Source organism: Chaetura pelagica, unplaced genomic scaffold (assembly GCF_000747805.2).
Source record: "Chaetura pelagica isolate M959 unplaced genomic scaffold, ChaPel_1.0 scaffold104, whole genome shotgun sequence".
NCBI classification, from domain to species: domain Eukaryota; kingdom Metazoa; phylum Chordata; class Aves; order Apodiformes; family Apodidae; genus Chaetura; species Chaetura pelagica.
The window spans coordinates 10,777,328-10,788,902 of NW_009953786.1; positions in this window are offsets into that span (position 1 = coordinate 10,777,328).

Sequence of the window (11,575 nt, forward strand, 5' to 3'; positions counted from 1 at the left end):
TTCAGGTTTTCTTAACCACTCTCTACCAACCAATTTTTCTTCTTCCTATTGTAGTTTTTATAATCAGGCCTTCATAAGAATTGCCAGAGACATCCAATCAGTACCATGTTATCATCTGGAAATTATTAGAGTCCTCAGGAAAGACTGAAGCCATTTTGATAGCATTGATTAGTTCCTTATTTCAAGTTGTGCCATTTCACTATTCAGTGTTGTAAAATTTGCCTCATTTATGAGGATGCTTTTTTATTTTTTTACATTGTAAATAGCAAAATGTATTTTGTTGTGTGAATCCAAATAAGCTTTGAAGTTTGTGGCTTTGTAATTTGAAAGGCATCTGGAGAGTGTATACTCTCTTGCCAGCTTTAATCAATGCACGATAATCAATTATCATATCAAAGTGTTCAATTACTCCTTAGTGATGAGGAGCTGTAGCTGTTTGGCTTATTTTCCTAGAAGATTCTGAGCACTCTCACAGCAGCATTGGGGTTGCTTAGCTGCTTTGCTCAAAGATGTTCACTGTGAAAATGAATCTGGTACTATTTGAACAGCAGCCTATTCACAGAAAGCAGTGTTGGACTCTTCCTTAACACCCATAAACTGCTTCTTTCTATCTAACTTGGGAGTTGCATGTACTGTGTTGTTGCCAGTTCCTAAGAAGGAAGTCTTTGTCTGTCTGTGCTTTTATGCTTAGGAGGGATGCAAAGAGCTCTGGCTCCTTCTTTGTTGAGTCTAGAGAGGTTTCAGCATTCCCTTCTCTTGCAGTACTACCTTGCCATTTCCCAGGGATTATGGGAGGAGGAGAGTTACCACTGGCTCTTCAGTCAGCATGTTTCATGTTTATTTAAAGCCTGAGGAAAGGAAATGTGAGCAAGTGAAGTAACATTGCTGCTTCAGTCCCTCAAACCTTCTAGAGGCCTGAGAAGATCTGTATTTGTGGATTAAGAGTCTCTTCAAATTTAGAGTTGAGATGTTGGTACTCCATGTTACCCATGTTACTCCATGTTTTTGGAGTATGTAGAGCTAAAAAAAGCCCTAATGTTTTTAATGCCAATATAAGGCTTTTGTGGGATTGCTGGATTTTGGATGCCACACAAGCTTTAGTGTATCTGTCCTCACATCCCTGTGACATGGATAGGCACCAGTGTCCTTATTTCACAGAACATTGCTAGTCCCTATGGCTGCTGCTTTTGAGTGATGGGTCCTAAGAGAGCAGAGCAGGAAAAGTCACCTAAGCCTTCAGAGTCTCTGACTGCTGTGTGCCCTGGTCACCCTTCCTTGCTTCTGGAGTTCCTTGCTTTTGGTAAACCATTGCTTTAACCCTCCAAGAAACCAGCACTGAGTTTCCCTTTGCTTTCAGTTTGCGGTAGCTTTGCAGCCTGAATGATCTCCTTGGTTCCTTCTCCCAGAAAGGTATCAAACTACCAGTGAATGAAATTCTAGTAGGATATTGTTGTATTAAATCTCAGAGCATTGCCACAACCAGTTTTCCAGCACTGACTCCAGGTCAGGAGAGCCGAGTGGTGTGTGCTAGAAGGGAGAGCTCCTTCTGCTGTGGTCAAATGGAGAAGGAGGAGATTGGTGGCTATCAAGCAGGTGCCTGACATGGCAGCCCTGCTCAGAGGTGCCTCCACCTGCCCACCCACCCACCATCTGTGGCACACTGTTGCTTTCTGCAGGAATCCATGTGCATGTGAATGGGCCAGTGCTTAGTCCATCTTGAGAAATGAAACAGTGCATGTATCTGGGAAAGGACAGTGCAAACATCAGAAAGGACACGAAGCTGTGTTTGAGCTGCATCAGGCTGAAGGTAGGAGAGCGTGAGGAGGTCTGTAAAAACAGCAATTATCCTCATCTCAGCTTGCCTGTTGAGAAATAATCAGACTTGTGATGAGTCTTCTGACCTGTCAGACCTCTTAACTGAACTGCAGCTGAAGAGATTCACTGTAAAAGGGTATAGGCTGCTTCTTATTGTTGATTTTTAACCGTGAGGGTTCCTAAGGGAAATAGCATATAGTAATAACATTTAATGGTCTTCTGATGAGCATCTGGTGCTGGGTGTTTTTTTCTTTTAAATTGCATTAAAATTAAAACTACAGTATTGCACTGAGTCCTCATTTCCTGTTAAGAGAGGAATTATGATGCTCAATTGATTGGCAAAGCTGTTTCCCATCCTGCATAAGTGTTGTTAGTGGACAGAACTTCTCTCACAGACACAGACATGCCCTATCACCCCCCACGGTTCTGCAGGTTTTTCCCTCTAAATTATTCATTGTGAAACCACTGATCCTCAAAATTTAAAACAGAGAAGATATAAAATACTCTCATGTATGCCTTTGCATTCATTTATGTGCTATCACATTGAATAAAAGGAAATAGCAAGTTAAGCATGTTCAAGAAGCCACATGATGAGTATAATTGATGCATTCAGCCTATAGAACATACATATAATAGTCCATTGTAGTTACAGGATTGGCCAGCCAATATTTTTGCCTTGGAGATCATTACTTAAGCAGATGACTTTTGACCCTTTTCTTTTAGTGCTTCAAGAAGTTTGCCAGAAAGTGCTTTTTGTGCCAGTCAGCCTTTAACATCTCCCTCTGAGCAGCCTCAGCTTTGCATTTAACTTACTTCTGAACGTTAATCTGCTTTTTATCCCAAGGATTTTTATGATAAATAAATTGGAGCCTTTTCTGAAACACCATTGTAAAAGCTTCTCCCTTACTATTCAAAAACGTGTCACAAAGTAGCAACAATGTATCTGTTGTAAAATGGTGTCTGTAACAAAAAAAATCAAAAATAAAAAGGCAATGGAGCAGTGCTGAAGGGACATGCTGGGTGTTTCTGTATGGAAAGTCACTAACCTGTGCAGTCCTTGGAAGTGTAGGAATGTGATTCATAGCAGCAGATTGGAGAGAAAAGAAACTGAACACTGGGAAAGACAAAGATCTGCTTTGACATAACTCAGCAGTCACTATTGGTCCTCATCCCCCCGAGGTGGCTGGTGGGCAGAACAAAGAGAAAGGCTCACAGCCTAAATGGCAAACCTCATTAAAGTATCTGGTTTGAATAGGTGCTGACTCAGGAAAGGAGGAGTGCTGGTTGAGATTGAAGTGGTGCATACAACTGGGTAGTTAATTTTCAACATTTTTTGGGAAAAAGCAAAAGGGATATCAGTGAAGTGAGTGGGCTCTGCTGGGGGTGAGCCTGCACTGACCAATGGACCCTGAATGCTTGTTGGTACCCAGGCCTCCCCCATGAGAGGTACTGGTATATACAGGGACAGGGAAAGAAAATCCAGGTTTTAATCTAAGTTGGATTGCTCTTTTTAGGGCTGCAGATACACCAAAATTGGAGTGTATCTGAGTGAAGAGGTATTTTTCTCATCAACTCCCCTGCTACAAGGGGAGTGCAGGTAGACTTCTGGAATGAGTTATAAAGAAATCTTAGCATCTCCTATAAAACAGAATTAAAAAGCCTGACGTCAGGGCAAGTGATAAGGGATCATCTGTGATTTGAGAATGAGTGTGACTTGGAGCCCCTCTCCCCCCATCCTTGTAATGACTGGTGAAAAGCCCTCTGAAATATGGCTTCACTGAAGCCAAGGTGCCAACAGGCTCCTTCCCATTTCTTTTCTTTCTGATGAGGCCTTTCTCTGCTCAGTGCACATGACTATACCCACTTTATTAAAAACACGCACAGAAATCATGGCTACCCTTTCTTTGCTAGGAAAGACAGACCTTGGCAAACAACTACTTCTAGTTGTTACTTCTAACTTACATATGACTTATTATTTATAGAGACTTGTAATAAAAATGTGAGTTATTTTCTTGACCTGGTGAGTTACAGCTTAAACCAATAAAAGAACAAAGAAGGAGGATGTAAGAAAAAGAAGATACAGAAAAGGATTTTGTTTAAAGAGTCCCATGTATGGCTAATAGGTGTATTCAGAGAAAAGAGATAAAATACCCCAGATTAATAACTGTGACATTCCGTTGGCTTGTTACTTACTAAAGGCTTTACTTTCTGTGGAACCAGAGCTGTATAAAAGATGAAGTAGTTGCACTCCACATTTTATTCATCCCAGTAATGACGGCAACATCTCTGTTACGAACTCATGTTCTCCAAGGAAAGCAGTTCTCTCCCTGGTATTTCAAAGGGAAAAATCAATCATGTTCACTTCTCTTTGATGCCTCTGTACTTGCGCCTCCATTCTGTGCTTCTCACTGCTTGACCTTTGTTGAGTTAGCCATGTAAAACAACAAAATGCTGCTTTAAGTTCGTAACTCTTGGTCCTCCTCCTTCTAGTGAACAGGTCCAGCTGAGAAAGTGAAGAAGAAACCTGTCAAGATGCCATAACAAGCACTGTATATCAGAAACCCACTGGACAGAAAACCTAGCTCAAACACTAGCTTTGTTTTTGCAAAGCAGGAAACGTTGCTTAAATTCATATAGTAAATATTTCTTTGTGTATCATGGGGAGCTTTCATGTAAGCTCAGATTAGCTGGAAATCAGGACAAGGCCTGAACTTTGTTCCCTCATTGCTATAAAAGCAATTGTCAGGAGTATTTTTCAAGGAAGCCCTTTTCAGCTAGGCAGAAATGCATTGCAGTTGATCTAAATCCTGCATTCTTTAGCAATTAGAGAGGAAGACTTCTAGGCTGATATTTAAAAATAAGGAAATGGCTCAGAGAGAGAAAGATAGGCAAAAATCCCAAGGTAGAGAGAACCAGCAAAGGGAAAAGGTCCATTACATATATGGGAAAGGAGGAGAGGGCCAAGGATAAGAGTGACATTTATTTCAAAGAGGTGAAATCAGAGTCAGATTAAAAGACATGCACTAAAGGTTTTTTAATTGTAGAGAAGTTTGAAACTGATGTAAAGTAAGTTCTCTGTATTTTTCTTGCTTTATACCAGTGCTGGTCCAGAAAATATGATAGCATTCAGCATCAATGGAAGGACAAGAATCCAGGGAGTTCACAGAGACATCCTTAGTGCTGATGTCTCTGAGGGATGAGGGCTTGGGGGGCTCAAGGAGGTCAGGGGTAGTTTGGGCATTAATTGTTTGGGTACGTACAGGGGAATGTGCTACCATTGACCCATGGCTTTTTTTGGGACCCTCCATCACAACATTCCTCCTAAGTATTTTGCAACCATACAGAACAAGCTTTCCAAGCAATAATCTGGCATGGGTTGTGTTTCCTCTCTTCCCCCTGCCTCATACCTGGCAGCTCTGCCTTATCCATGGAAGATCTAGAGCCCAGAGGAGAAATGTCTCACCTGTGGTGGTGGATTGCTTCAGACAACAAGCCTGGCAATCCTGTGATTTTATGAACACTGAGCTCACCTTGGATATGAAAAGAAAGAAATGCCTTAGCTGGTAAGCATGTTGGGTCTCTTCCAAGGCACACTAGTATGTTGCTCTACACACCAGCATGGAAACAACTTGCAGGCAGGGGAGCCAACAGGCACTCTGAGCAAGCTGTGCCACATCCTCTTTCCTCTCTTTGCCTTCAGACTCGTTCTTTATTCAACCTCCTTTGCTCCAGTTCCACCATTTGAGTTTAAACATGGCCTTCTGACATGGAGAATCTGGGTGAGTAGAACGACGTTACTTGTAAAATCCCTAGCCAATCTTATTTTTTGGCATGAAGGTGGCTGTTACAGCATTGTTTTTATTATTCATCAAAAGGAAACTTTTCAAAGTAAACACACCAAATGCCATATAACATAAGCTCTTCACAACCACTGCTTCCTTTCCCTTTTTCTTTTCCCCTGCTTCCTATTTTTATAAGTAATCAAGTTGTTACTCTAGAGTCAATTCGAGGTCATCTTTCATTTGCTCAAAATATCTCCTTATTGGCAAGCTATTTTCCCATTATTCAGGAACACACATATTGTTTTACTTACAGCTGTGTGCTGTATTTTATATTCTCATATAAATGTTATGCCTGGATTATCTTAACTAGAGCAAACTGGTTTTAGGGTTTGTTGTTGTTTTTATTTTTAGGTTCCTCCATCCCCCCCAAAAAAACCCCACAACCCAAACCACAACACACAATAGGGGAGAAATATTATTATATCTATTTTTGGTATTTTTTCTAGTTCTTAAAGTGACTCAACTTCTCACATTTCTCTCTAGTAATGTAGATTTCCTCTCTGCTCTGTGGGTTTCCCTAGTTGGAGGAATGATGATAGCTGAGGTTTGGGAAAGATGAGGGGCTAAGCAGAATTGCTTCCATCCCATGAGGGGCAGGAAAGCAGACAAGGCAGGGATAGTTTCCAGATATTCATTACCTGCTGTGTAAAAAAAAGCAGCATTTTCTTATCTCTTATAAATTGCTATTAGTGTCCCTCTTCCTAGTTTTTTGTAATCTGGTGAAATCTGATGAGTTCTGCATTCATTTACAATTTTCTTGATTTTGAGAGCTGATCAAATAGACACTCATATTTATGTATTGAGGGTCCAGGGAGGGAAAGCACCTAAGTCCCATTGGCTTCAGCATGTTCTTAAATATTTCTTGAAGCGATTAACTTACTTGAGGTCTTGATGCAAAAGAATGCATTTGTAGCAACAAATACATATTGTTATTATTAATCTTATCGCTGTATTTCATGTCTGTGCATGCTAGCACTTGATGCACTACAGAGACATACAGTATGCAGAAGAGATGGATTTTCTTCTGTAAGCTTAAGAAAAGAGAACTTCCCCCATATTTTTGGGGTGTCTATCACAGTGGACGATCACTGCAGGAAAGTGTGCTGCTGAATTCCCTGCAGCCTTCAGGGTTTTGGGGTTAGTTTTTTTTATGTATGGTCTTCTAATGCAGAAGGGCATGGTTCTGCCCTCTCTCCCTACCCCACCCCCATGAGAGTAGGACCACATGCACATCTTAAGCTACTCAGTTTATTAATACTCTATGCTTGTTAATTTGTGAATGACTTGAAGGCACTCAGAGCATTAAAGGAAGCCTCATCCCGGAGGTTTTTAAAAGACACTCTCCTGAATTTTTTGAAGTTGAGATATTCGTAGTTTGCATGGGCTTGTTTCATGAGCGTAAATGTGTGCTAAATGCTGCTGCTTACATCAAAACTGGGTGTCTTACAGTAGGCATGATGTTTAGCTGTCACTCAAGATTCAAGAATGGAGATGATACATGAACATTTGGACCACATTAGGTGAATTGTTAAACAAATCTGGTCTCTTTCATTATTTTAAACTCCAAAGAAGAAATCCCCTATAGGATGAATGTTAATCATTAAAGCAAACAAACAATCAAACAAAGCTTTATCATTGTTGGTGGGAAAAGTATGTCTTACAGTTAGCAAGACTCATGAGGAACAACAGGAGCACTTCTGGTTGCAAGTAATAATTCTGGTCATTTGATGTTTTCAAGAGGAGACAGAAGAGGTTGAATGGTTTCTCTGGCAGCTTCCTGGCTTAGACTTGAGGATGAACATCAAGTGAAATGCCAGATGGAATGATGCTGACTGAGACATGTTTGCAGACCCTTTAGTTCCTCAGGCTAATTTAGTTATACCCTGCTTCACTGGAGTTCACAAGTTGTTTTTGAAGCAGTAGGGGATCCCAGAGAGCCCAGGTGTATGCTCTCTGCCCACCTTGCCCTATTCAGCTTCCACATTGCCCTGGGTGTGTTCACTACCATGCCAGTTACAGCCATGACAGGGGCTGTCTGTAGTGGATATTGATATCCGAACAAACAAACCAAGAGTCTGGTCTTGATTGCTGATGTCTTTACACTTTGGTTTCCTGTGGCATGTTTGTACAGATGTAATGGTTGGTATTCCCCTGCTTTTAAATAATCATGACCATATTGGGGGGTGGGAGGACAGAACTAATTTGTTGGGAGCTTGCTAGAGAAGCCCCCACTCTGCTGCTGTGGCTTAGCTTCTGTTCAAGCCCTGCTGCCTGACCCACTGCTTGGGATGGTGCCTTCTGTTTCAGTCTGTCCCCTGTGAGAAGAAGGGGTTTGTGATTATTCACTCCATTCAGCCTAAGAAAACTGCCATTAGAGAAACTACTGTATGTAATCACGTCTTGTCTGTAGATTGAATGAACCCTGAACAGCCCACAGAAAACACCTTAAAGGACAAGGACAATGCAGAGAGTGTGAATAAATGACCACCATCTTGATGGATCCTTTGTACAGAAGGATATGTGTCCTAGATATCTCTCATATTCTGTAGTCAAAGAAATGTTCTTTTTTTGCTTCTTTGTATCCTGCTGACCACTTGCTGATGTATTTGTCCAGAGCTGGTGTAGAACAGTCCCTCTCTGACAGGAGGGGACAGAGAGGGACTCTTGTTCACCCTACTGTGAACTTGGTCATAGCCAGTGATTTGGATCATGCCTTGATTCCTGGTAGGCCAAGCTGCTTCAGTTGTGTAAAGCAAGCTGCTTTACAATCAAATGATACTGGGAATTCCTCTATCACTCCGTACATTATGCCTCTCACTCTTATTTCAAACTCTTTCCCCCTCCACATCATGAGCGTTTAAATCCTTCGATGCTATGTGGCCAGCAGGACTGGAGGAGCAGCCTGCTCCAAGCAGGGCTCCCCCTCAGGCTGCTTGCAGTCATATCCAAATGGTGCTGGGGGGGAAAAAAAAGGCTAATTGTATGCTCTCCAATTTTCTCTATTAGGAAGATCAAAAGAATTGCTGCCTTCACTGGCAAATCTCAAGGATGAATTGTGGCAGCCAGACCAGTACTGGTCTGTGTTGAACTGTAGTCACCTAGAATAAATCAGCACTAATTGCAGTCTAGGGCTGTGATTCCAGAGGGGCTGTTTAAGCACCACACAGTGACCCTGAGTACCTGGCTGGTAAGGCCAGTGGTGAAACAACCAGGGACCTCAGGAGGCACAAGGCTGAGGCTGCACCCTTGCCAGCTTTAAAGCCTTCATGTTACCTCTGAGAGGAAACAGGGGGGCTACAGAGATGTGGTGAGCGCTGTGATCCCATCAGCAGCAGTGTGTAGCTGCCCCAGTGTTGTGAGATCCAGAGGGAAGGTGATACCTTGGCTTGCTGGCCACTGGAGACCTGGCACAGAGTTGCTCTGGTGGCCTTGGAGAAGGTGGGCTGGCTGCTGGTTCAGGTTCTCATTCTTTCCCAGCTTCACCCATGGCAAGGTCTGCCACCCACTGTGAGAGGGGCAATCTGTGTCTGGCTGTGGCACCAGCCAGACTGACAGTGTCCACCATGGCCAAGCAAATTTTTCTTCTCTTGCTCTCACCTGAGATGATTCCTCATCTTCTTCTGTGCCTCCCTCCAGAGGCAGTGGGTGCAGCCATATGGGTGACCTTATGTTAACATGAATTTGTCATGTTTGTTACAGGAATGCAGAAGGATCAGCAAAAAATGGTGTCCACAATACAAAAATATTTCTATTAAATCAAATTTCATTTGAATTTTATTCTTTTTGAAACTACCTTTGAAATTAATGCAGTTGAAATATGTGTATGTAATTTGGGATTTTCCTTATGAAGGACAGGAAGGAAAAGAAAAAGTCCGTTTAAAATCCTGACTAGCCTGAAGACTCAAACACTGGACAATGTTGAATAAAGTTTCCTTACTGCTATGAAGAGTTCACTTTTTCTTCAGAAAAACGAGGCAAAGATTGGGCAAAATGTTTGGTACAAAGGCACAAATGTGAACTACAGGAAAGCAAAGGGGATGAGCCACCTTCCTCTCGCTTGTCCATGAGGAAACGCTACCGAGAACTGTGGGCATGAGTTGAACTAAAATGGCTGTGGTAAGTACATGGCTTGAGCTGTGGTGAGGACCGGACAGAGCAAGCCCAACTGCTCCTTTCTGTGCTCACACCCACCCTGCCAGGCTCAGTGGGAAAGGCATCCCTGTGCATTTAAATAAGCAGCTGGAAAGTCAAGCAAGCAGGGTGCCAGGGCAGGGCAGGGGGCAGTGGGGCTGGGCTGGAAATGGGTGCTCCCTGCCCAGAACTGCAAGGAGGGTGGTTGGTGCTGCACTGCCTCTTCCTAGGACCCACGTAAGGACCAGGTGATGCCTCCCGTGCCATAGGGGATGGGAGTGTGTGGCCAAGCTTTGTCCTTGCAAGCTGAAGAGTTGGCAGTGCATACCATTTGCTCTGTTCTTAAGAGAAATTAAAAGCAACCCTCCATCAGCGGTTAAATGTGATGCTGAGAAGCTGACACCAATCACTCCTGCACTTGACCCCTTCAGAGCGATTTATAAACACCAGATAACTAATCCTTCCCACACGGCTGGGGGAAGGAGTAGGCAGGGATTTCCCTTCTTATCTGCCACCTCTGCTTTTTAAGAAGAGATGGGAGGTAGGATCCTGCACCTATTTTTTCAAGGTGACAGCAGCCAGGAGCGTGCCTGGTCTTTGTCCATCTGATGCTGTGGGAGATGGTGTGGCATGGGGCAGCATGGCCAAGCAGGGCACAGGTAAGGGCCACAGCCTTGGCTGAGGAGATTTGTAAGTAGCACACCCTGTTGCTGTGCTTTTTATATACAATCGGAAATGTCTCAAGGCCAGATGCTCAGCTGGTGTAAATCAGTGGAACGCTGCAGATTTATACCAGCTGGAGAGCTGGCCCCTGTACCCCAGTGGGAAGGGGATGGGGGAAAGGGAGAGAGGCTGTTTCTGGTAACCTCTCCACCAACCTTCCTTCTGGGTAAATATCTCCATATGTTAACAAGTGCTAATTAAAACCAAAAGCACAGAGGAGCTCTCAGGATGAGTGTGTAACAGGAGCGCTCCAGGATCTTGCACTGCTGTAATCTTTCTCCTCCCCCTGGATCTCACCTTTTATTTGGTGTTGCACCTCCCTGGCTGATTCGACCTTTCTTCTGGTGCTCTTCATTGGAATTTTGCCATGCATCCAGTATTGCTCTGATGGGTGTAATGCTGGTGTCTACAGAAACTGGGGAGGCAACCCCAGATGTTTACTGGTCAAGGGTGAAAAAAATGTTTTGTTGCACTGTGCCTTGTAGTCTTGTAGTCATGTAAGTAACTGTGCTTATTTATCAGGAAATTTTTGGGAAGGGATTCTGGAAATGCCACTTCTTTTTTGGTCTCCAGGTGACCACCACCTTCTCTGTGGACTGAGACAGCTCTGAGTGTGATTGCTTCTGGGGGACATCGAGCATTATCCTTAAAAAAAAGGCTTGAATATTTCTGATGCTCTGCAGTTAATAATAAATAAACACAAGTTTGCCCTTGAGGTGAAGAGAAAATTTTGGAAGTGGATGTTCAAAATCTGTTTGTACAAGGGCTAGAGTATCTCCAGGGGAGGCTGTGCGTTGGAGTTGTTGGGATGGTATTAAAGAGTGACATTTTCAAAGTGATCTGATTCCTTCACTGCCAATAATGGCAGTTGCACTTTTGTGAAGATGTAGGGATAAATGTATTACATATTCTCAATGCATCATTTCATAGCCAAAGCTTTCTGGGGAAAATTCAAGTACACATGATATGTTTCCGCAGAGACTCTAGCACTTCACAAAGGGGTCTGTTCATTGATTAGTGAGTCACTGATGTGTTCTCCTTTATTCAAAACCCTCAGGATTTAT